Source organism: Pelodiscus sinensis, chromosome 11 (genome assembly GCF_049634645.1).
Source record: "Pelodiscus sinensis isolate JC-2024 chromosome 11, ASM4963464v1, whole genome shotgun sequence".
In the NCBI taxonomy this organism is placed as follows: domain Eukaryota; kingdom Metazoa; phylum Chordata; order Testudines; family Trionychidae; genus Pelodiscus; species Pelodiscus sinensis.
In genome coordinates, this window is record NC_134721.1 from 22,443,361 (window position 1) to 22,468,969 (window position 25,609).

Here is a 25,609-nt window from a genome sequence, read left to right on the forward strand (position 1 = left end):
AGACAGAGACACATTTAAGTCTGGGCTAAATATCAGGCCCTGTCCTCTACTTTAAAACCTCCTTTTGTTTATGATTGATTTTCTCTGTATAGCATTTAGTGGTGCTGAGTAAGAAATTATGGTATATAAAAATAAAAATAAAAAAAACACATTGCATGCTTGAATACTGTCCAATGTCTTTCAAGGCACATCTTGTTCTCTTCCCTCCTTCTGTCCTTGAGGTATCAGGTTTCCTTGTTTACAATCTGTCTAAATGAGGACTGGAATTCCTAAAGAGTAGCAAAACAATGTCACGTGACCGAAAGCTTATTTCCAGGAAATGAAATACAGGTTCCAGAAAGGCAAGTTAGCACCTCACTATCCCAAAAAGAGGAATGAAGTGAGTTCTTAGAGACATGAAATCTGAAAAATCTCAGTGCTGGACCCTTAAATACAGATATAAGAAAGAACCATCTGTTTTAATGCAGAGTCTCATACATAGAATCATAGAATCATAGAAAAATAGGACTGGAAGGGACCTCGAGAGGTCATCGAGTCCAGCCCCCTGCCCTCAAGGCAGGATCAAGCTCCGTCTACACCATCCCTGACAGATGTCTATCTAACCTGTTCTTAAATATCTCCAGAGAGGGAGATTCCACCACCTCCCTTGGCAATTTATTCCAATATTTGACCACCCTGACAGTTAGGAATTTTTTCCTAATGTCCAATCTAAACCTCCCCTGCTGCACTTTAAGCCCATTACTCCTTGTCCTGTCCTCAGAAACCAAGAGGAACAAATTTTCTCCTTCCTCCTTGTGACACCCTTTTAGATATTTGAAAACCGCTATCATGTCCCCCCTTAATCTTCTTTTTTCCAAACTAAACAAGCCCAGTTCATGAAGCCTGGCTTCATAGGTCATGTTCTCTAAATCTTTAATCATTCTTGTCGCTCTTCTCTGTACCCTTTCCAATTTCTCCACATCTTTCTTGAAATGTGGCGCCCAGAACTGGACACAGTACTCCAGCTGAGGCCTAACTAGTGCAGAGTAGAGCGGCAGAATGACTTCACGAGTTTTGCTTACAACACACCTGTTGATACAACCTAGAATCATATTTGCTTTTTTTGCAACAGCATCACACTGTTGGCTCATATTCAACTTGTGGTCCACTATGACCCCTAGATCCCTTTCCGCCATGCTCCTTCCTAGACAGTCGCTTCCCATCTTGTATATATGGAACTGATTGTTCCTTCCTAAGTGGAGCACTTTGCATTTCTCTTTATTAAACCTCATCCTGTTTACCTCTGACCATTTCTCTAACTTGCTAAGGTCATTTTGAATTATGTCCCTATCCTCCAAAGAAGTTGCAACCCCACCCAGTTTGGTATCATCTGCAAACTTAATAAGCGTACTCTCTATCCCAATATCTACATCATTGATGAAGATATTGAATAGTACGGGTCCCAAAACAGACCCTTGAGGAACTCCACTTGTTATCCCTTTCCAGGAGGATTTAGAACCATTAACAACAACTCTCTGACTACGGTTATCCAGCCAATTATGCACCCACCTTATCGTGGCCCTATCTAAGTTATATTTGCCTAGTTTATCAATAAGAATATCATGCGAGACCGTATCAAATGCCTTACTAAAGTCTAGGTATATGACATCTACCGCTTCTCCCTTATCCACAAGGCTCGTTATCTTATCAAAGAAAGCTATCAGATTAGTTTGGCATGACTTGTTCTTCACAAACCCATGCTGGCTATTCCCTATCACTTTATTACCTTCCAAGTGTTTGCATATGATTTCCTTAATTACCTGCTCCATTATCTTCCCTGGGACAGACGTTAAACTGACCGGTCTGTAGTTTCCTGGGTTGTTCTTATTCCCCTTTTTATAGATGGGCACAATATTTGCCCTTTTCCAGTCTTCTGGAATCTCCCCTGTCTGCCATGATTTTTCAAAGATCATAGCTAAAGGCTCAGATACCTCCTCTATCAGCTCCTTGAGTATCCTGGGATGCATTTCATCAGGACCTGGTGACTTGCTGACATCTAACTTTCCTACGTGATTTTTAACTTGTTCTTTGTGTATCCTATCTTCTAAACTTGCCCTCTCTCTGCTTGTATTCACTACGTTAGGCACACCTCCAGACTTCTCGGTGAAGACCGAAACAAAGAAGTCATTGAGCATCTCCGCCATTTCCAAGTTCCCTGTTACTGCTTCTCCCTCCTCACTAAGCAGTGGGCCTACCCTGTCCTTGGTCTTCCTCTTGCTTTTAATGTATTTATAAAAGGTCTTCTTGTTTCCCTTTATGCCTGTAGCTAGTTTGATCTCATTTTGTGCCTTTGCCTTTCTAATCTTGCCCCTGCATTCCCGTGTTGCTTGCCTATATTCCTCCTTTGTTAGTAGTCCTAGTTTCCATTTTTTATATGACTCCTTTTTTATTTTGAGATCGTGCAAGATCTCCTTGTTAAGCCAAGCTGGTCTTTTGCCATATTTTCTATCTTTCCTACACAGCGGAATTGTTTGCTTTTGGGCCCTTAACAACGTCCCTTTGAAATACTTCCAACTCTCCTCAGTTGTTTTTCCCTTCAGTCTTGCTTCCCATGGGACCTTACCTACAAGTTCTCTGAGCTTATCAAAATCTGCCTTCCTGAAATCCATTACCTCAATTGTGGTGGTCTCCCTTCTACCTTTCCTTAAGATCATGAACTCTATTATTTCGTGATCACTGTCCCCTATACTGTCTTCCACTTTCAAGTTCTCAACTAGTTCCTCCCTATTTGTTAAAACCAAATCCAGAACAGCTTCTCCTCTGGTAGCTTTTTCAACCTTCTGAAACAGAAAGTTGTCTCCAATGCAGTCCAGAAACTTATTGGATAGCCTGTGCCTCGCTGTGTTAGTTTCCCAACATATGTCTGGATAGTTGAAGTCCCCCATCACCACCAAATCTTGGGCTTTGGATAGTTTTGTTAATTGTTTAAAAAAGGCCTCATCCACCTCTTCCACCTGGCTAGGTGGCCTGTAGTAGACTCCTAGCATGATATCACCCTCGTTTTTTACCCCTTTTAGCTTAACCCAGAGACTCTCTACACAGCTATCTCCTACATTCATCTCCACTTCAGTCCAAGTGTGTACATTTTTAATATACAAGGCAACCCCTCCTCCCTTTTTTCCCTGTCTGTCCTTCCTGAGCAAGCCGTACTCTTCCATACCAACATTCCAATCATGCGTCCCATCCCACCAGGTTTCTGTAATACCAATGATATCATAGTTGTATTTATTGATTAGCAATTCCAGTTCTTCCTGCTTATTACCCATACTTCTCGCATTTGTATATAGGCATCTAAGATACTGATTTGATCTTGCCTCCCTGTTGTGCCCTGACCCTCCTTTCTCCTTCCCATTATAGGCCGTAGTCCCCCCCATTTCCAACCCATCTCCCAGTCCCGCACATGCAGCACTTACCTGTGGGCTTTGTTCACCTGCCCCCAACAAACCTAGTTTAAAGATGTTTAAACATGTCAGATTGTTTAAACATGTCAGATTGTTTTCCCTTTTATATTTTTCCATTCAGAGACATTTTACATTGAAACAAGATTGCTGTTGCTTGGGCATTAATCTGCTCCTGCAATTTATTGCTCATCTGGAATTATGATTTTGTTTGTGCTATTTCAATCATAGGCCATTGTAAATATAGACTGAGTATAGTTAGCTCTCCACTGGCATAATAACTGGTAACAAAGACAAAAACCACCTTCGTACCACATGCCAGTGGCATAACTCATACAAAGTTTAGGCCAGCAAAGAATTAGTGAATTATAATTGGCTTCCTAATGGACTTCCAACTTCACACTAAGGCTATGTGTACACTACAGGGACCTATTGTGAAGCGCAATTTGCGTACCTTTTTCCGATAGTTTTTTCGGAAGAGGCTTTTCCGAAATTTGGCCCATCTACGCTGGGCCAAATTTTTGGAAAAGCCTAATCTTTCAGAAGAGCCCTTCTTCCTCATGGGAGAGGAAGACGGGGCTTCCGAAAGAACACGTCTGCTCTTCCACAAAAAAAAAGTGGACACGGCAGAGATTTTCTGGGATACCTCTGGTGTCCCGGAAAAAACCCATTGTAGACATAGCCCAAGATAATACAGATGCGTAGGAGAACTGAGCCCTAGGACTTACATGACAGACTCAGCAGGGAAGACACTGAACTGTGAAGGAAGACAATCCTTATTTTTAAATAAATCATAAATATACTAACAAAGAGTGCTGGGAAATGCCATGTAAGGCCATTTCATTTAGCTTACATGTCCCCTTTTGGAAAGTTGATCTGCGGAAGTCACACTTTAAATGTCAGATACAAATCTGTAAATGGTGCCATGTCATGATTCTCCTACCTAGATTTTGCAGCAGAATTAAATGAACCCTTAGGCCAACCTAAATTATGAGCCTGATTCTGATCCTACTGAAGTCAGTGATAACACCTTCCACTGGTCTTCAGTGGGAACAAAATTCTGTCCAATTTAATGCACATAGACTGTGCTCCGGTAATGTGCTGAGTAAGCTGGCCTGGGTCCAGCAAAATGCTTATGCACGTGCTTAACTTTAAACATGTGAGTAGTCCCATTGAGATCAATAACACTGTGTATGTGCTTAAAGTTAAGGACATGACTAAGTGCTTTTCCGGGTCAGGGTGATGCACTCAACACCTTACTGTACCTTCTGTATAATTCAATAAAGGATTATGCATACAGGTGCTTGTAAACAGTGATGTGTATTATTGGCCCATTAATAATAAGAATAATAATTGTAGCACTGTGAATGGATATGACACCATCGAAACAAGCCAGCATGCCCAGATATGTATGCCAGTTTCTGAGCACAGGTTTGCGGATGTAAATCTGGGGAAATTCCAAAGGAAAATAGTGGAGTTACTACATTTTTAGGGTTAAATTGAGTCTTTATTCACAACCTGTGCCAAAGGGATATGAAAGGTCTGTGATACATCCAGAGCCCCCAAGTGGAATTCTAGCTGAGTCAGTGAGTTAAACGCAGCCAAATAATGATTTGGGATTAGTATAAATCAACAAGTTTGGCTTTTACTTTCCTTGGCTCTTCTGAAACAGAGGGCAGGCTCGAATCCAACATGGTGGATCAATGAAAGGTATGACGCTGCAGGGACTTGTTTTTCAGTGACATTGATAAACCAATGTTGCAAGATACCTAGCTCAGACTTGGAGTTTGGCTAACAGATGATTATGAAATTTCCAAAGGCGAACAGAAAAAAAAGCATGTTGAAATTGTCAGTGCAATCATCATCAAAACAATATTTTTTTAAGTTCATTAACACTGGACACAGTGATTCATTTTAGCTGGGGTCCATGGAAAGTCATTTCTAAATATATCAGCTAGACGTCTGACCCTAAGGTTGAAACAAAGAAAATTTGCTTGCATGAGAGTTCAAAATATAAAATGTTGGCACATAAGACCAAGTTCTGTCCTTGGCTAATAAACAGTCTAACTTAATATTGGGATCATATCAAGCAATGGGACAGCGGGTTTGAACTGAGCCTTTCTGAAGAACATCTGTAAGCTGAAACCAAGCAGCAAAATCCATCTGGAACTGGAATGCTTGATTGATGATTAACATTGAAATGAGGATTCTTGCTGCCAGGGTTGCACTAGTGCTTCAAAGCATTCTTCCTCAACTTCTTGGGGTGCTATGGTTTTAGTTGCTCAGTGCTATTTATTAATGAGAAGACTCCAGATCCCTTCTTCAGCATTTTAGCTGCACTCTTTGGCTCGTAAAGTAGAGTTTTTGCCGAAGGCTTTTAGGTACTGTGTTAATTGGAGTTCTACCCCAGAACCACCTTCAAAGACAAATCTACAAGAGTAAGAACTTCCTGGATGGAGTCATATCAGTTTGCATTTGCTGTTAGTCAGCAGTGAAAGTAACTTAAAATCTCTTACAGATACAGACCTTTTACAACCCAGGTCCTTGTCAGTTATTTAAATAGCTCCTTGCTGTCTTTTGCAGCAGCTCAGCCAGCTCTTGCCAGAGCTACCCACCCGGGTGCACCCACTTACTTTCACCTCTGCATGAAGAACCTGAAGCGAGGGCTACATAGCTGTGCCATTCAAACTATGAGGATATGAATAGCAGCACACACTGAAGTAGTTGTGTTGTGACTGACCCATGTGGACACAAATAGGCTAGGGCTGGCATTTCATTTCTTTAAACAACCTCCTCCTCCTCCAGAAGTATAATATACAATAAACTGAAAATATTTTTCAATGCTTTTTATCTTTGTCATTTTCCTCCCTCATTCACATCATAAAGCTTGTCTACACTGCCTTTCAGTTTGGACGACAGGAATGGGAACAGTAGTATTCACCAAAGTGCTGCACTGTCACTCCTCTGTGTGGACGCTGCAGGTAGGAACTGAACAGTTCCGAGTTCATGTCTGGGAAGCCCTCTTCAAACAGGACTGCATTTGCGTGAACTAGGAAACGTTTAGTTTGCATCCACGGGAGTCAGTCACAACTCGCCAAGTTAGTGTGCGCTGCTATTCATACCTTCATAGTCAGAACAGCACAGGTAGGTAAGCCCAGCCTTATTAATATTCAACCACGCACTTCTTTTGTCACAACAGGGCTCAACAGTTTTCCCTCTGGCATTAGAGGGGCAGGGGCTAAATCAATCCTATTGAAAAGGTTTAATTCTTCACATTGATTTAGTTACTATATTTTCACGATAGGGCTGATGCTTTGTTTTTTTACCCTTTGTTTCTTTAAACACTCCCCCGCTCTCCTTCCCCCCCAAAATACATTTCCTATCTCCCTATGGGATACTGCTTCATCTTGCACTGGATGCCAATCACCAGCCACCCTTCCTAATCCACTCTGGGCCTACCTGTGCTGGGAACCACGGCCCTCTGGCTTCTCCCTAAACAGAAGCAAACACCAGATTTCTCTTACAGGGAAAAATAGTTCTTTGCCCACAACTCTTTTACAGTGCCAACTGGAACCAATTAATTAAAGGTCACAGCCTGCCCTTAATTAGACTCATGTGTCCCTAATAAACATGGGGTAACTACTTTCAGTTCATAGGGAAAAGGGCTTTAACCTTTCAAAGACTTGTGTACCTAACTTCAACTGCCCTTCCAGATCTGTCAGGTCTGACTTTGTCACAATAACAACTTGTGTAAGTATTTATTCCTCTTGCAGTAGCACCTGCCACACCTCCATTGTGCTCAGTGGTGTAACAACATGGAACAAAAAAAGACCCTGCTTCAAACAGCTTGATCAGAGCTGACCAAACAGCTTGATTAGAGCTGATTGTACTTTTCACATCACTGTCTTCCCAACCAGTATCCAATTTCCAGGAGTGACGGATACCTGGTTCTTCAGAGATTGGTGAAAAAACAACTCTGCAATGGTCTGCATAGGGGGAATATTTTACTTCTGGATCCAATCACTCCTCTGCAGGTGAAATGCGGCATGATATTGCATTATAGCCCTTATCATTTGAGGTACAAATGGATGGTTATAAAATCATCCCTTCTACAAAGTTTCCCCCTCCATTTTTTAGCAAATAAAAACTTTACTTCTGTGGCTTGTGTTTCTGTTTCAGGATTGTATAAGTATCTTGGATAATCCCTAGTCTGATAATAAAGCTGTAAATCCTATTCTCCTTAAAACCTAAATGTCACAGCTTGGCTCAGTCCCCTACTCTGGATGGTCACCAGTCTGCTATGAATGGATTATTTCAACCTCTGGATCCCACGTGCTACTAAACCATCTGTGTCTGGATGGAGTAAGGCCTCTGTTCCTTGTTCTGGTTCTTTGAGGCACACTCACTGGTACAGGCTCCATATCTTCCACCTTTCTTTGGGACATGGAGCTCCATTGCCCTACTACCTTGAATCCTGAAACCAATGCCCCAGACCCCCAAGCCTCCAGTCACCCATACACAATCATTGAGGTTTCCACTTCCTTTGGGGAACTCTGAGCTTCTTGATTAACCCCCTTTGTTACAGTGTGGCAAACAAGCTAGCAACACTGTCTTAGAAAAAGCATTTCTCATCACCAGCACTTCACTCTCAAAATGTACTAGAGAACTACAGTTATTTATAAAATAACAAAGTACTGAGAACAAGCCTTCCAGTCTGATTTCACCCATTCTCTGAATCCCAGGTCTTGTCAAAGGCTCGGGAAAGGCAGAGCCCTCCTGCCTTCTCTCTGTGTACAGCCTGGTTTTCAGGTGTGTGGCAGTAGATGGCTCCCTCTGCTTCCCCCCTTCTGCCCCATCTGCCCCATGTGCACCAGCTGCGAAATCCTAATCCTAGCCCTTCCTACAGGCAAGATTTTCATTAGAGACTCGATTGTCTCAGGGAAATGGGCTTGTAGTTGAAAGACAATCAAAGTAGATGACCACAGATTGCTCTGTGATGGCTTCCTAGCCATAGTCCTTCAACAAGGTGCCAGCTCCCCCTCATAAAAAATAGATGTGCTAATCCATAATGTAGATTACACTGTGAAATGAAAGTCACAAGCCAAGATGGAGATTGAAATACAAAATGCAGTTCACAAATTGATAGAGACATATCAACTTCCTTCATGGAATTCACCAGCAGTAATGTCAACAAAAATGCTGTCATCCTCCGAAAAAACAACCACCTTACACGTTGTATCAGGAGTGTCAAATTCCTTCATTGGATAGGGTCTGAATTTTATGCTCAGTTAGGGTCTGTGGGCCAGAGTACGAATTCTGAACAAAGTACTGCCCACAACTCAAAGTGGAATGCCTATTGAGGTACATCAAGAGATCAGGTCCTCTTGAAAATGGCCTTCTTATACAGGTTGAACCTCTCTAGTCCAGAACTCTCTAGTTCAGAATCATCCGTCATGCAGAATGATTTTTGTTAGCCAGATGTCCACTTTTCATCGATGTGGCCAAGTTTCCCGCAGTCCCATAAAGTTTGTTTTTACAGCCAGCAGTTCTGGCACTGTGTTCTGTGCTGTTATTTAGCTCTAATTTACCCCTAAATGTTCTCTAACAACCCAGTAAGCAGTGGAAGTATTGGTAATGCTGAAAGACAATATTGATGTCCCAGAATTCGGCAAATTCTCTGGTTCGGAACCGGTCAGGTCCTGAGGATGATGGACTAGAGACGTTCAACCGGTAGTTGCAAAATTCTTAGTTATTGCATCATCACTCACTGAGGAAAAATCTACTCTCCTTAAGGCCACCACTATTCCTCCTTTTTATTTCTCTTCCTTTCCCATCCTTCTTTCTCTTCCCCTCCACTGTCATCATGAGTCTCCACTGTTCTTTTTTCTGATTCCTTCCCTGAGGCAACTCCCAAGTTCCAATTCATCACCCGTTCCCTCCATTCTGCCTGCAGGAATGAGAAACGATGAAGTAGTTCATGTTAATGCTGAAGAGTCGTTGCTGGACTTAAGTGTTGAGATTCCAGTCAGATTCATAGGACAAGGGAAGTTCTCTGCTTCGACTCTTTATTTCACTCAAGATGACATCAGTGCTGTGGCTGCATGTGGTTGATAGTTGAATGGCAATCTCTGCAGCCACAAGTGCAGCTTTTGAATATGCCATGAGGGCCACATGCATGAATCATTGGGGCTGGATCCAGCAAACAAGCTGTGGTTTGCACACCTCAGCTCTATAGATATCCTCTGAATCACTGTCTCCACCTCACCGATTTGTGTTGTCTCTCTATGACCACTACTTCCTTTGAGGCTGGGCATGTGGTCAGCACTTAATACATAAGTAATCAGAGGAAAAAGTCAGAGAGGTGAGCCCACTCATAGCAAGCCTATGTGGAAGGAAATCGCGTGAGTGAGGTTCCCCTTTGAATTCCTCCATGGGGAATGTGTCACCTTCATAGAGGACAGGGTCTGTCCCAAAATTCTGCAGATCTCCAATGATATGAGCCAGATCAATCTATTTGTCTCCTCTGTTAAATAGATTTTTCAGTAAAATAAACTTAAGACCATGATCTTTGCTATGCTAGGTTAATTAAAATGGATGTTGGCTTCCCGCATGTGCTGTCTGTGTCCCCTGCAGCTCCTGAGATGAATGAATTATCTGGCAAACTTTAGCCACAACAATTATTATTTAATTGAGTCTCTCTGCACCAGAAAATGTTTGTTGATGATAAATGTAACTAGGCAGATCCTTGTGAACATTTGCACCATGTACCTAATGGGAGGCTGGGAGCATAAAGGAGAAAATTTGTTCCTCTTGGTTTCTGAGGACAGCACAAGGAGTAATGGGCTTAAAGTGCAGCAAGGGAGGTTTAGATTGGACATTAGGAAAAAATTCCTAACTGTCAAGGTGGTCAAATATTGGAATAAATTGCCAAGGGAGGTGGTGGAATCTCCCTCTCTGGAGATATTTAAGAACAGGTTAGATAGACATCTGTCAGGCATGGTGTAGACGGAGCTTGGTCCTGCCTTGAGGGCGAGGGGCTGGACTCGATGACCTCTCGAGGTCCCTTCCAGTCCTATAATTCTATGATTCTATGATTTCAGACTCAGGGGGAACTGCTAATTCAGAGAAGGTTTCTATGTTCTGTTGGAGACCTTGACAGAATCGCAACCAAAAGCTCACTTTGCACTTAATGGCTTCACGGCTCAGTTTACTCATTGGTAAAAGGGGTCTGACATAAATGGTACAACTTCCGTGGAGTTCCAGAAGAGCACAGAGAACAGCAAGCAGGCTCAAGAGGCTTTGGCCTCATTCCTGCAATCAGATCTGTCTGCATGTATCTCATTTGCAAGATGGAGCCAAAGATTTTACTATCTTCAAATCACAGCAAATGCCTTAATGGGGATCTGTGTTGGTGGGTCCAGGGGTCCACCCTGACTGTGGCAACTTGCAGTATCCATGCCTAAGGTTATATAGTTATCATACAAAGATTTCCATTTTTCTTTAGTAAACAAAGAGGAGACTGGTGCCTGTAGGGGGAGCGGGTGCAGGGAGGGCTACCCAGAGGGGCATGAAGGGGACATACGGGGCATACCACTTGGCAACTACAAATTTGTCAAAAGGGTGGTGTATCTCCTGAATGAGTAAATGTGTCAATATTCAGTATGTTTCTACAGGCAGTCCCCGGGTTACGTACAAGATAGGGACTGTAGGTTTGTTCTTAAGTTGAATTTGTATGTAAGTCGGAACTGGTACATATTGTAGGGGAAACTCTAGCCAAACATTTCTCCAGAGCTCAGTTTTATTCTCCCACACCTCACTTCCCTCAGTCCTTTATTCTCAAGCTGAGGTGTCTGCTGAGAAAAGCCGCTCCGCGTCTCCCTGGTCTGCTGGGGGGAAGCAGCTAGTGCGGGGTTGCCTCACCCCGTTTGTAAGTAGGGATCCGATGTAAGTCGGATCCATGTAACCCGGGGACTGCCTGTATTGATGTTATGGGGATGGGGATGGGGAAGGAAGGAAGGAAATGATAATGACGATGACAGAAATTAAAGTTTGCATTGTCTGCCATAAAACTAAAAATATGGTCCTGCTGCACAAAAGTGTTGCGATACCATTAGCAAAGGCCAGATTCGGATCCTGTTACTTATGCTGCATACTGTCTTGCTCCATTAAGTGACTGGGACTACTCATAAAGCAAAGTGCAACTCATCAGCATGAGTAAAAACATCAGAGTTTGGTCCTTTTCCACTTGCAAAGTGCTTTGAGATCCTCAGAGGAGCGATGCAAAGAAAGGGCAATGTTATTATTTCTTTTGACATTTTATGACTCCTGAATGCAAGTTTGCAAAAAGAAATCATGTGCTGTTATTCTGAACTTCACACATTGCTTGTTCTGGTTCCTAGATCTGACTTTTTGATGGCCACTTCGAGGACAATCCACCCCAAAGAAATCTATGTGCAGGCTGCAGAAGTTTAATTCGACTTACTGCCCTTCACTGACTATACAGAAGTGGGTTTTTTTTAACCTCTATGTTTTTTCCAGCTCTTCCGAGTTTAAAGATCAGCTAATTAGTTCTGGGTGCTTTGATGTCAGCTATGTCCTCTCTAGGTGATCTATTACTTCCAGGAATCCAAGGACAAAACCAAATGTGAAATGTTCACGCTCCAGATGGACTTTGCGTCACTTACCAAGCGGTGAATGGAGTTGTAGGAGCCTCTGTTAATTTCTAAGCTTGAGTGAGCTCGGCACAGGCAGCAAATTCAGTGGGACAAAATGTGTTCTGTAGAATTCTGTATGACCTCTCCACTGCTGGTCTAGGTATGATGATTTAGCTCCAAAAGGGGAGTTGCTAAGATCTTATGTATCAGTCATTGAGCATCTAGTGTGCATACAGGCACCTTGTCAGGTGGGGAGGGGGTGGGCTGGAATTGTGAAAAACGGCAGCCCTAAATGAAGGAATAGGTGAAAGCTCTGCAAACCTCATAGTTTGCTCCTAAGTCAAAGCAGCTCTCACAAGGTACAAGCTTTGGCGGAGCTGAGTGAATGAGCCTATGTTTGGATCTACTTGGACACCGGAGCACAACAAACAACTCAGAAAAGGAAAAGGAAATCATTTCAAAAGAGCTGAACCCCCAGGAAAAATCACTTGATGTCTAACAGAAGCTGATTCTATCCACACGGAAAGTCGTGTCTGCCACTAACTCGAGCTGGCAAGACAGAATCCCCAAAGGCAATTAAAATCAAGTTGCGTAAGGCTTTGGCTGTATGGCAGTAGGAACACAGGGCCTCTTCTCTTAATGCTGGCCACAGCTGTTAAAGCGTGTGAAGGAATTCTCTCTATTTCTGTGAAACATCTGCTTGATAAGCATTTTGTGAGAACAGTTTGTCAGTGCACACAACTTACTGCAGTTTGTAATTTAAGGAGGCAGAGCTGGGATGCTACAAGCTCCCATCATAAATATTCATGACTGATGAGTCCCAGACCCCATTGATTTACTTTGATCAGTGGCTTGTCGTTCAAAATATCTACTAGAAAAACAGAGACCATGGGTCCAAGTTCTGACCTCAGTGACACCAGTGTAAATCTGGTGGAATTCAATTGACTTCAGTGGAACCATTCCAGATTTACACGGGTGTAAAGGAGACCAGAACCGGGCCTCATCTCTTTTCTGAGTTGGCTAAGCTAGCCTAGACATGACATGAATCACAAATACTCTTAGAAGAGTTCACAGAACTACGTCATTTTCTCTCTTGTATTTTTCTGTTTCATTGGGGCAGCTTTCGAATGTCAGAAACAGAAACATACACTCCAGGGTTCATTCAATGAACAGGTGAGTGGAACTCCTTTGCTTCTGTTTCTCCACCTCCGTCCTGCTCCAGTTCTCCTTCCACGATGATCAGCTTCTTCATTTCACCCTGCATCAGATACTAAGACTCTTTTCCAACAAATTAGGTCTCACACCACCACTGGGATCCTATCATTCAAAATGCTTCTTCTCTTCAACACCAAGGCCGTGTCCACACTCAGGGGTTTTTTCGGGAAAAGTAGCCTTTTCCCGAAAAAACTTCCCCTGCGTCCAGACTCAAGCCGCGTTCTTTCGAAATTATTTCGAAAGAACGCGGCTTTTCTTTCGATGGCGGTAAACCTCATTTCACGAGGAAGAACGCCTTCTTTCGAAAGCTCCTCTTTCGAAAGAAGGCGTTCTTCAATGTAAAGAGGCCGTCTTCGAAAGAGAGCATCCAGACTCGCTGGATGCTTTCTTTCGAAAAAGCAAGCCGCTTTTTCGAAATTTCTCCGTGCAGTCTAGACGCTCTCTTTCGAAAGAGGCTCTTTCGAAAGATGCTTTCGAAAGAGCCTCTTTCGAAAGAAGCCTGCAGTCTAGACATAGCCCAATAGTTGCTCATAGTCAACAGCACTGCGTTTCCAGAAAATAGGTACAGGTTAGACCTCTCTGCTCCAGCATTCTCAGTACCTGACTAGTCCCGAACGAGGGAATTTGCCAGACCAGGGATGGTCCCCTGCTACCAGCCCCCCAGCCTGACTTCCCTCCCCACAGCTAGCCCTAGCCACCACCCTGCCAGGCTACTGTGGCCCCAGCAGCCCGAACTCCCATGTCCCAGGCAGTGTTACTAGGGCTGCCGAGGTTGTCACATCCCCAGCCCTGCCTCCCTACCAGGACTGCCATGGCTGCTGTGTCTCCAGCCCCATTCCTGGAGCTGCCATAGCCGCTGCATTCCCAGCCCTGCTACTGGGGCTGCCATGGTCCCAGCCTCAGCACCACAGGGCTCTGAGACACCAGCCCTCTTGGCACTGGGGCTCTCAGCCAGGACTCCCTAGTCCAGGAAGATCTGTAGTCCTGCTGGACCACAGATGTTGCCAGACAAGGGAGTCCTGGTTTTTGGAGGTCCAACCTGTATTATTCTTAATATACTTTCAGGGCATAATCACATGGAATCCTATGGGGCATTGTAATATACAAACAGAGTACCCAATCTGGATGTATCTACACTACCAATGGTTCAAACCCATTTCAAGCCCCCAGGTTCAAACCCATTTAGTATACATTTTCACTGCACATTGGACATGCAGAATTCGGATGCAGCTCTGGAGAGACATCCAGTGTGGCCCTGAATGTTCCCAAATTATAGGGTGTTTGGGTCTGTCCAATATCAACATGATAGCCAGCTACAAAATGAGAATCTGGATTTTTGCTTGTGTTTTTCAGGGATGATTCTGCAAGGGCTGGTTTTACTCCCAGTCACCGTGGACAGAACTGTGGGTTTCATGTGCCAGAGAATCCATGAGCTGAACGCTGAAGCTTCTGTCTGATATGACCAACCTCAGGCAGCAGAGGTGAGTATTCCAGAAGATCCTGAATTCAAGACCCGTGCTCTGTCTAAGAGAGTGCAAGGAGTACAGCTAAAGTGGGACTTCAATGCCAGGAGACCTCAGACGCATGGGATAATCTTTGCTAGCTGTGGGAAATATGTATCTTATGCTTCTGGAGGTGGGTCTTCATCACCTTCCAGTTTCTGGTGCTCGTACATGATCTGTAAGTATGCTACTGCTACCAGTTAGCCATGTAATTACTTCATTACTCCATGTAGCAGAGACCCATGTGTTATTGCTGATGATCCCAGGACCATGTCTTGCTGTTGGACCAAGAGGGGATGGTTAAATTTGCAAACATTTTCCATTTGAGCTGAAAATTTGCACCTTCCTCTTCCCCTCCCTTCCCCCAGAGAGTGGTCCTCATATCTGTAACCTGACTCATCTCCCGCCCCTCCACTCAGCCCCCCGCAGTATGGAAAACCTCTTAAGAGTAAAGTAAAGGATTGTGGTGGCATGAATGAATGAATGGCTAGGTCGGGGTCAGCAACCTTTGGCACACGACACATCAGTGTAATCTGCTAGTGGGCCACGAGACATTTTGTTTATGTTGAACATCCTCAGGTCCCCTCACCCTACCAGCTTTCATCGCAGTTCCCAGTGACTGTCCTGGCCAATGGGAGCCAATGGGAAGTGGCGCAGGCCTCAGGCACATGCTGGCTGCCATTTCCTGCAGTTCCTATTGGCTGGGAACAGCTAACTGCAGCCACTGGGAACGTGGGAGGGTGTGGGGGTGTGTGCCTGTGGATGGTCAATGTAAACAAAATGTCTCATGGCCCACCAGCAGAATACCCCGAAGGGCTGTGTGCTGAAAGTTGCTGATCCCTGGGCTGGATGAACAAAAAGTTGGATAGAAAAAGCTGTCCTGCAGATCTCACCAGTTTTTCTCCTGGCAGAGAGCTGTAAATGCTCTTCAGTGTGTGCCCAGGCTGCTTATCTGTATCTTTGACAAAATTTGTTAGCTCAAAGTGACGCAGCTTCACATTTTTTATATATATATAATCAAAGATAAACAATTAAGATTGCCAGACCCAATGTCTGTGCCAAGGAGTTACTACAGTTCAAGGGACCTTTTACTCAGTTAACAACAAGTTGAGCCACATTTCCTCCACACCCGCTGAACAAAGAAACCCAGTGTAACACCTTATAGGTCTATGCAATCAAGAACTTATGGTGTGTGACTAAATTGTTCATTCTAGCAATGCAGATTCCTCTTGGAATGTTGAGAGCAGAGACCAAACACAATGTTATTAACAGCTGGGACATTGTATGCAAGCAAGCAATCCTGGTCAAAGTGTTTCCGTATTATTGTATCCAGCAGACAAGGTGTTGGCAGAAGGAAGTGGAATCTTGGGTTAAGGCACACCACTATGAAGCAAAGGATTTTGGAAGTTGTTCCTAGCACTTTCACCACCTCAATTTTGTTTAATGTCTCTATGCCTCAGTTTCTTTTAGTCTTTAAAATGCGGATAGCAATGCTGCTTTCCTACATTTTAGGAGTGTGGTGAAATAAACTGATTAATTGCCTCTAAAATACTTTGAGGTCCTCTGGTTACACAGGATCTGTTCTGGGTCCAGTGTTGTTTAATGTTTTTATTTAATGACCTGGATGTAATTACAGAGAGCAGTATTGCAGGTGACACAAAGCTGGGGGGCGGGGCGGGGTTGCCAATACTCTGAAGGATAAAGCTAAAATTCAGAGGGATCTTGATAAATTGAAGAACTGGGCTATAAACAACAAAATGAAATTCAGCAAAGACACTTTGGGGAAGAAAAACCAAATGTCCAGATACAGAATCGGGGGAACTGACTGGACAGCAGCACTGCTGAGAAGGAGCTGGGAACTGTGATGGATCACAGCCTCAGCATGAGTCAGTAATAAGATGCTATTGCAAAAAAAAAAGCAAATGCAATTTTAAGTTGACTTGGCAGGGGCATTGTATGCAACTCTCGGGAAGTGACAATACTGCTCTACTCAGCACTGGTTAGGGCTTAGCTATAGTACTGTGGCCAGTTTGGCTCAACATTGTATAGAAAGGTTGATCAAAGATGATCAGAAGGATGGAATGGAAGCCCTGTGAGCAGAGGCTGAAGGAGCTGGTGTGTTAGTTTGGAAAAGAGGAGAATAAGAAGGAACCTAATAGTGGGTCTTTGACTACTTGAAAGACTACCAAAAAAAGATGGAGAAATATTATTCTTTCTTGCCACAGAGAGCAGGCAAATAGCAGTGAGTTCAAGCCCACAGCACAACAGATTTAATGAAATCTCAGGAAAAACTTCCTAACGGTAAGAACAGTAGGGCAGCGGAACAGACTGCCTAGGGATATTGTAGAATCTCCTTCACTAGAAGTTTCCAAAAGGAGGTTGGATAGCTAGCTGTCTTGGATGATTTACCCACAGCACGTCTTGCATCTTTGGAGGGAGTTAGATTAGGTGACCCTTTTAGTCCCTTCCAATCCTATGATTTTATGACTCTGAGCTGGAAGCATCGTGCAGGTATTTCTTAGAAATACCATAAGAAATAGGAGAGATCGCTTTCTAGTGAGGTCTGCTCACATGCCAGCCCTGTGAGGTCCTCTTACAATGAGATTCACTCGAGCTGTTCAGGTACATAGTTGCATTTCACTGTAAAGATGATTCATCGTCAAATTTAAATTCAAACCTTTTTTTTAAAAAAGGTGAAACCATTCGGAGGGTGGAGTTTTCTGGGAACCAGCTGGCTTGTAGAATTGATAGTGGGATATAGGACATTTCAAGCCCCCAGGATCAAACCCAGCACAAGTTAATAGAAGCTGCATTACCATCTGGCAGCCATTTGGTAGCTCACACGGCATGTGTTGGTGGCTCTCAAACTACAGCACAAGTGATTACTGTACATCAGCCATGGATGTGATGAATTGAATATCCCTGTTAGCCTAGCTGTATCTGTTCCCCCAGGTAACCATTGCAGTGCATTAGAAGGGCTTGAGGGTGGCATATTTAAGACTCACATGCTGCCCCTGCTTGCATTCTGCATGTCCAGTAAATAGGCAGAGAACTTTAACCTCTGAAGCTATCGATGTGGCACCTTTCACTATGGAGCCACGAGTGTGGGCATGTGCTGGCATGGTTCACAGTGTTCCCCTGACAACTGTTTTTCCTGCATCATGAGAGAGACCCTGGCATATACCTACCTCCCCATGCATCAGGGTGCAGCCCATCTTTCATCTCCTCCTGAGGTTTCAGTTGCCCTTCTCCCTCTATCTCTTCCTTTATGCATTCCCTGTCTGTACCCTCTCTCCCCTCAAAGACATGTCATGGCCATGTTCAGCTGCCTCCAGGCACTGGCCAAGATGGGCACACATTAGTCCAGGAGGAGGACACTCTGTTTGGGTGTTCTCTGTGACTACTTTTGGCCCCTGCTCATTTCATGTCCTGAGGCAGAATTCTTCTGTCTGGCATCCACTGGCTCCTCAAGTGGATTCTTTCTCCAAGCAGAGAGCATTGTATAGCACCTCAGCTCAGTATCCCCCTCCAGTTCCCTCATTTGATGCCTATGACCTGCACTCCCATTCCTGTCCTTTTCATCTCCCCTCACCACCCCCGGAATTAGTTGTTAGTCCTATTGTCCCACCTTTAGGTATATGTAGTGTGACAAGGTCAGGCCAGAGGGCTGCTACAGAGTGGGGAAAAAGGCAGTTCCCACAGGGTAAAAGGCCTGCTAATTAGAGCTGGAGGGCTGCAGGAAAATTAGGAGCCATGGCAGGGAGCTGGCCAAGGCAGATTGGGGCCAGCTGATTCCATTTCAGGCCTGCTGGAGGCCTTTAAAAGCCACCCCAGTTAGAATGTGGGGGAGAAGGGAGGCAGAGAACCAACAGTTATAGTGTGAGAGACAGCAGGTGAGGGAATCCCAGAAGGAGTGACTGGACTTGCTACCCCAGAAACCAGCTGCAAGCCCAGCCCCTGACAATGGGAGGAGGCTGCTGGCCTAAACACTGGCCAGGGAGAGAGAGGCCCTTGCCACAGTAGGCTCTGTCCACCTTTATGAGAAATCAAATATGCCATTACCTTTCCTGGCTCTTTAATAATTTTCAGAAATCGGAGTTCCAGGAAGATGCCTGGTATTGAATGAAAAAGGAAAGGGCTGGGATTCTGTTTGCTAGGTGATCACTTTACCTTGACCCTTTTTTATCAACATCCTTGTAAAATATATTCCTTTCATATTCACAGTCAGGGAGATGATGAAGCAAGAAAAGAGGCAGAGAGAAACTGATGGTTTGGTAACCTTATTAGTGGTGGCAGGACTTAAAGAAGTTTAATGGCTCATGGATAGCAATGACATTATAAAACCTATATTGATCTTTTGTACTGTGCACACTGTTAAACAACCCTTTGAAATGTAAGGGAGCATTGCTCAGAAACAGAGCTCTGTTCTTCGCCACACCAAAGTCTCTGCGGCTGCTATGTACAACTAGCCCTAAATTCTCTGTTATTGTGTCATAATTCTAGGGCCAAAAACTGCCTAGGAAGAATGTTGTAATATGTATTATCCTGGCCCAGGATTCTGCAATGACATTCATAAAAATCCATGTGGTGGACACCACTGAATTCCGGGGCAATTCATAAGGGTGCTCGGGTCCACCAGGAGAGCTCTCTGCAGGACTAAGGCCTTGAAGTCTCCAAGGTTGTGTGAAACCCACACACCTGTTTAGAGTGGTATTTTGTCCCGTCTAGTGGCACTGAGACCTGTTAGTGAGAGATCAGTGAATCAGTTAAGGGCCTTTGACATTTAACTTATGCAGTAGAGGCTCATGAATTTAGTTCGAGAGACCCTGCCTGCCAATCACCAAGTTCTGTTTGTGTTTGATCCTGCCTGCCAATCACCAGGTTCTGTCTGTATTATGCATGCCCAGAAATAAGTTTGCATTCTCCATTCTACCAAAATCTCTGAGCCTGCTTCCCAGTCTCTGCTATGAATGGTCTCAGTTATCTCATGTTTTTAGGCTTGTTTTCTACACTTGCTACTGGCAAGCTAATTACTTTCCTGGGATTTTCCTTTACCAGCTGGAACATAAGAGAGAGGATGGTAGTGAATTTGGAAACCTCATCATCCCCCTTTTAAACCAAAAATTATTTGAGCTCAATTTTTAAGGCAGCATGATAAGTCAGGAATAATTGCACTTTGCATTTCTATGGCTCCTCTCCCTCAAAGATTTCAAAGAAGTTTAATAAGTAAACATTAGTGAAGACATGTGATGGGCCTGTCACCAGGAGGGTAAATATTAGAGCTAGGTGAACACTTGTAGCACAATGTGTTTTTATTGAAATTTTGCCTGCTTTTTAATACTGGTCAGAAGCTTTCATCAAAATAATTTTTTTCATCAGGAAAACCTATTTTAGTGAATCAGAAATTTTGATAAAACTTCCTGTTGGAAAAATATTTGAAATGAAAAAAAATGTTTTGGAAAATTTTGAAATGTTATTTTGAGTATTTTTGTCTATATTTTTTTATTATTTTTACGTTCTTTCATGCCATTAGTAGTAATAGTAATAAGCACTACTACTGACATGTCAATAATATTATATTAGTTGAATTATTGTTATTTTAGTTATTTTATTTTGACATTTTTTAAATTGTTAATAACAGCTGCTACTTTGCACTGACAAACATTAGAGGGAATGAATTATGTGCACCAATATCAAGTTAGTATATGCAGATATGCACCACTGGTAGAAACAAAAAACATATACACACACACACACACAATTACCATAGGAATAATTACTCTAGCTATGATAGGTTAGGTATTTTAGAACTCACTACTCAAAGAATTAAATTTAAGCATAAGAGAGAAGTAAAAATTATAAAATATACAGACTAGTCAAAGACCTAAAATAACACACTTCGAAAGTACAGGTGGCAACTCTTTGACCAGTCCCAAATGAGAGAGTTTGCTGGACCAGGGAGGTAAATTCTGGCTTCCCTACCACTGGCCCCCCAGTCCAACTTCTCTCCTGGACCAGCTTACAGACAGGCTGGTATTCCAGCTCCAGCTGTCCCATCGCTGCTGGCCTGACAGGGTTCTCTGCCGTTCCCCATTTCCCCTGCTCCTGGTCCCCTTACAGCTTACATGGCCAGGATCCTGTTCCTGGAAGTGCTCCCAAATCCTGCCCCCCCTGCTGCCGGTCTTGCCAGGCTGCCACCGGCCTAGCACACCTCTCAGATGCTGGTCTTCCTGCTGCTGGCTTAGCTGGGCCCCCGTCCCTGGCAAGGCTCCACAGATGTTGCCAGAGCACAGAGTCCTGCTTTGGAGAGTTCAACCTGTAGTAAAAGAAGTAACAGCAGCCACAGAAGCATATGTTGGGTTGGGAGATGAGTGTGAAAGACAAAGTGTGTTTGTGTTAGTGAATAAGTGAGCAAGACAGTGTGAGAGTGAGAGAGATGCACATTTCCCCATTAAGTGTGCGGAATATGTTCAGTCATAGGAGCAGCTGCCAGCAAGCTCCCTCCATCCCAAGCCCTGTTGTGTTCCAGCTAGGTTATAAAGGTGGGGGTAGGGGAACACCCTGACATCAGCATCCCTCTCCTCTGCTTCCCCCACCATGCACAGCCAGCAAGAGGCTCCTGAGGGCGGCTCCAAGGCAGCCTACAACAGCAGCATAGCAGTGAGGGGAGGGGCAGCTGAAGTGCTTGCACTTGGTAGCTTCCTGGCTAAACCACTCAGGATCACCTGTCAGAGGTTCCAAGATTAACCAGTAGATCCTAATCTAATGGTTGGTGTCCATGGATCTAAAGAGCCAGATAAGTGCACTCTTCAGAGGAGCAGCTGTTTTCTTTGCGCTAGTCTGGAATCATTTTTCTAGGATAGTGAAAATGGAAATTCTGAGTTTCAATCAGTTCTGCTGCTCTTGAGCAACCGAGAAGTCACAAAATTGGAGCTATTTTTTCAAAATGCACAATGAATTCTCAGATTAGTAGATGATCTGAAGCAGATGCAGGGAATGGAATTCACAGACACAGAGCTCGATTTCTACAGTCCAGGCTAATTCCCAGAACCTCATCGCACTTCTAAGACTGTGAACATTTTGTGCTAATGATTTTTTTAAAAATTTTGACTAAGGATGGCTTGGAGTAGAAAAATCACACTCATCACGTGATGTTGACATGATTTTCCAGATTGGCTGAACCTACCCTCTGTGGTGAGAAGAGCCAGCAGAAGCCATTTTTGCAGGAGTGGCCTGCTGTCTCTACACTAGCTAGGAAAGAAACCTGGAAGCCTGCTGTTTTTCTAGCCACAGCGCACAAGGACTTAGAGATCAAGGGTCTGATTCTGCTCTCACATTGGTGAAATTTCATGCCAGAGGAGGTTGGAGGAGATATCCATCTTCCCCTGCATCAAGACACCAGGTAGTGTGGAGAGGGACTTGTTAATATAATGTAATTTATTTGTGTAATGTCCAGTATAATGCTTGTTTTGCTGGACCAGGATTTGTCACAGGGTGGATGGAGGGGCATAAAGTGTTTGTTTGGGTCCTCCATGGTTCTGGAAAGCTTGGGGGAGCATTTTAATTCTGAGTCTTTTGGGTTTGGAATCCCCAGTTGCTGGATTTATATGTATCTTTGTTATGTTAAAATTGGTTGCTGGGTGCTGCTGCTGCATGACATTTGGCCTAGTTAACACCATCTACTTTAGGTTCCTGTTTGGTCTCCATCACCACAGGATCTGAGAACCTCACAAATTTTTAGTGTGTTTTTCCTCACAACACTCCTGCAAGGCAGGGCAGTGCTATTAACCACATTTTATAGGTGGAACAACTAAGGTACAGAGAGGCTAAGTGACTTGTGCAAGGTAGCACAGGAAGTCTAGAGCAGGGACTTTCATCTGGGCCTCTCAAGACCAGGGCTGGTGCCATAATCTCTGGACTATCCTTCCTTCCCCAGTATTGGGGTGATGCTTTTTTTTAAAAAAAAAAATGCATTTCCTCCTTATGATCATGTGAAATTTTAAATGCCTGTATTTCTGAAGGCCTGATGTTTCCAGGTAGAAATGGGTTTCTTATGCCAATGTAAGAAACACTTTTTGGTGTTTTGCATAAAAAAGAACAGTAGAAAATCTTGTGCAGAATGTTAAAATTATAAAAAAGTCCCCTCCAAATTAGCAAACAAGTGTTATCTTCCTCATTTGTACAGCTGGGGACCCTGCAACAGAGAGTGGCTCAAATAGCTGTCCAAGGTCACGTAGCGAATCAGTGGCGGAATTGGGAATACAACCTGTGAATTTTGGAGAAAAATTGGTTGCAAGTGCTTTGGATGATAAGATTTTAATTTAAAAAGATCTGGACAAACTAGAGAAATGATCTGAGGTAAATAGAATGAAATTCAATATTGACAAATGCAAAATACTCTACTTAGCAGTGAACAATCAGTTTCACACACACAAAATGGGAAGTGACTATCTAGGAAGGACTATTGCAGAAAGGGATCTAGGGGACATAGTGGATCACGAACTAAATGAGTCAACAGTGTGACACTTGGAAAAAAGCAAACATCATTCTGGGATGTATTAATAGGAATATTGTAAGCAAGACACAAGAAGAAATACTTCCACTTTACTCTGCGCTGATTAGGTCTCAACTGGAGTGTCCTGTTCTGGGCATCACAGGAAAGACGCGGAGAAATTGCAGAAGGCCCAGAGAAGATCAACAAAAATCATTAAAGGTCTAGAAAACATGGTGTCACCCGCTTCCCGGAGGCCACCCCGAGTTCGGGTGTGCCAGCGTCCTGAACAGAGGACTCGCCTCACGATTGACCACCTAGCCGCGGCCTATGGCTCGTAGTGTAGCGTGCTTCGGGCTCACTTGGACCTGAGGGGCCGGGAAGGGGGCTCAGGCCCTCCCACTCTCCGAGCCCCGACCCAGGGCCCTAAGACGGGGACGCTTGTCCCTTGTCAGTGGAGGCGGTCGAGTTCCCCAAACCCTCCACTCGCGGGGTCCGCGGCCCCGCCCTGGGTCCCTTCTTCCCGGCTTAGCCCCTGTCAGTTCCCCAGCAAGGGGACAGACTCACCCGGAGTCCCTTCCTCTGGCTAGGACCCGGTCGCAGTGGTTCCCTTGCTCCTGGCTCCTCTGGTGGTGGTGGTGGGGGGTGTTCCCCACACCCTCAGGGGTTTCCTCCTGTCTGGCTGTGGCCGCCGCCCTTTTGACTTCCCCGCCCGTCCATCCCCCAGGCCGGCGTTGCCCCGGGATTTAGGGCCCCGCCCCTCCTGGCGTCCTGCCCGTCGCTTCCGCTGACGTCATCCGCAGGCGTCGGGCGGAGCTGCGGATTGTTGGCCGCGTCGGCCCTTGGCGCGGATCCCGGACCCTCCGCGCTCTGCCCCCCCTCTTGGGGCCTGCCTCCCTGCCCCGGCGTGTGGTTCAGTGCGGGGTGGCGTGGGTGAGCCGCCTACCCCGTCACACATGGCCTATGAGGGAATACTGAAAGAACTGGGTTTGTTTGGTTTGCAAAAGAGAAGACTGAGAGGGGACATGATAGCAGCTTTTAAGTACCTAAAAGGCTGTTACAAGGAAGAGGGTGAAAATTATTCTCCTTAATATCTGATAGGACAAGAAGGAATGGTCTTAAATTGCAGCAAGGGATGTTTAGGCTGAACATTAGAAACAATGTTCCAAAATGCCAGGGTGGTTAAATACTGCAATAAATTGCCTATGGAAGTTGTGGACTCTCCATCACTCTTTTACTAGGAATTGCTATGGGAGCACCTGCCCCTCCCTCCCCCCCATATTACTCTGTGTGTAGCCACAAACTCTAACAACTCAACAGAATACTGCTTTCTGCCTGCACCTTATACATGTTACTTTCTAACAGTCATCTTGCCATTCTGAGGAGATCAGCTGACAGGCCCATGATGGATTGATGAATGCAGCAAGAGAAATTATACTATGGCATAAGTTGCATATTAATATTGGAACTTAATAATTACCTTTAAAGATTAGCCAGGAGGCATGTGTTGATGACGAGCATTTGTGGATCAAAGGGGGTGAGCGTGGCTACATCCAGAAAAGAAGCGCTTGTGCAATATTAAAATTTCCCTCAGCATCTTTTTTTTCTTCATGACAAACATCTTATTCCTTCCAGCACACTGTGGGGGACATGTTAAAACATAATCAAAGTTCCATTTTTTCTTGTTAGAAGAAGGGAGTATTCCTGTGACAGTTTCATTTTGATTAAGCATGGATGGCTAGGTTTCTAATAAACTCTGCAACTTTCTGAGCTTTGAACACCCTAACAATCACCTGTGAGCAGGGAATGGTCTGTGCGTGAGGGAGCGAGAGCGTGGGCAAGCATGGGCATGCACTTACATGTGTGTGACATGTAAATGGAGTTCTGTTTTTGCAAGCTGTTTACGGTACAGCCTGCCAATATCTTCCTTTAAATCAAAGCTGGGCAAGCATTGGAAATTAGGTGGGATTCTACAGAAATTGTTTACTTTTTGTTAAAAAAACAAAATCCTTTCCGTTTGTCGGTTTTTGCCTCCAATAAAAACACTGAGTTTTTCAAAGAAAGGAGATGCTGTCCACATTTTACCAAAAATCCAATTTTCCATTTAAAGAAACATGTTTCTACAGCAAGTTTTCAACCAGCCTGTGACGGGGTGGCACTGCCCGATGCTGAAGCTAATGGAGTCCACCTGGGCCTGGGGGCAGGGCAGATCCCGCCCCTGTAACCTTCCGGGTCATGCTCAAGAGTGAGGCCTGAGATAAAAGCGAAGGGAAGCGGTAGTCAAGGAAGGTAGCCGAAGGGGCAGGAGCA

The 25,609-nt window shown here is 44.3% G+C and overlaps 1 long non-coding RNA gene across 1 annotated transcript in view; it reads right to left on the minus strand.

The window, feature by feature from the left end:
* Positions 1–24,050, minus strand: part of LOC142830927 (uncharacterized) — a 60,404-nt gene extending 36,354 nt beyond the window's left edge. The window contains exon 1 of the long non-coding RNA XR_012906478.1: positions 23,867–24,050. This is a non-coding gene — a long non-coding RNA (uncharacterized LOC142830927). The remainder of the gene's footprint in view (positions 1–23,866) is intronic.
* Between the last annotated feature and the right edge of the window lie 1,559 nt (positions 24,051–25,609).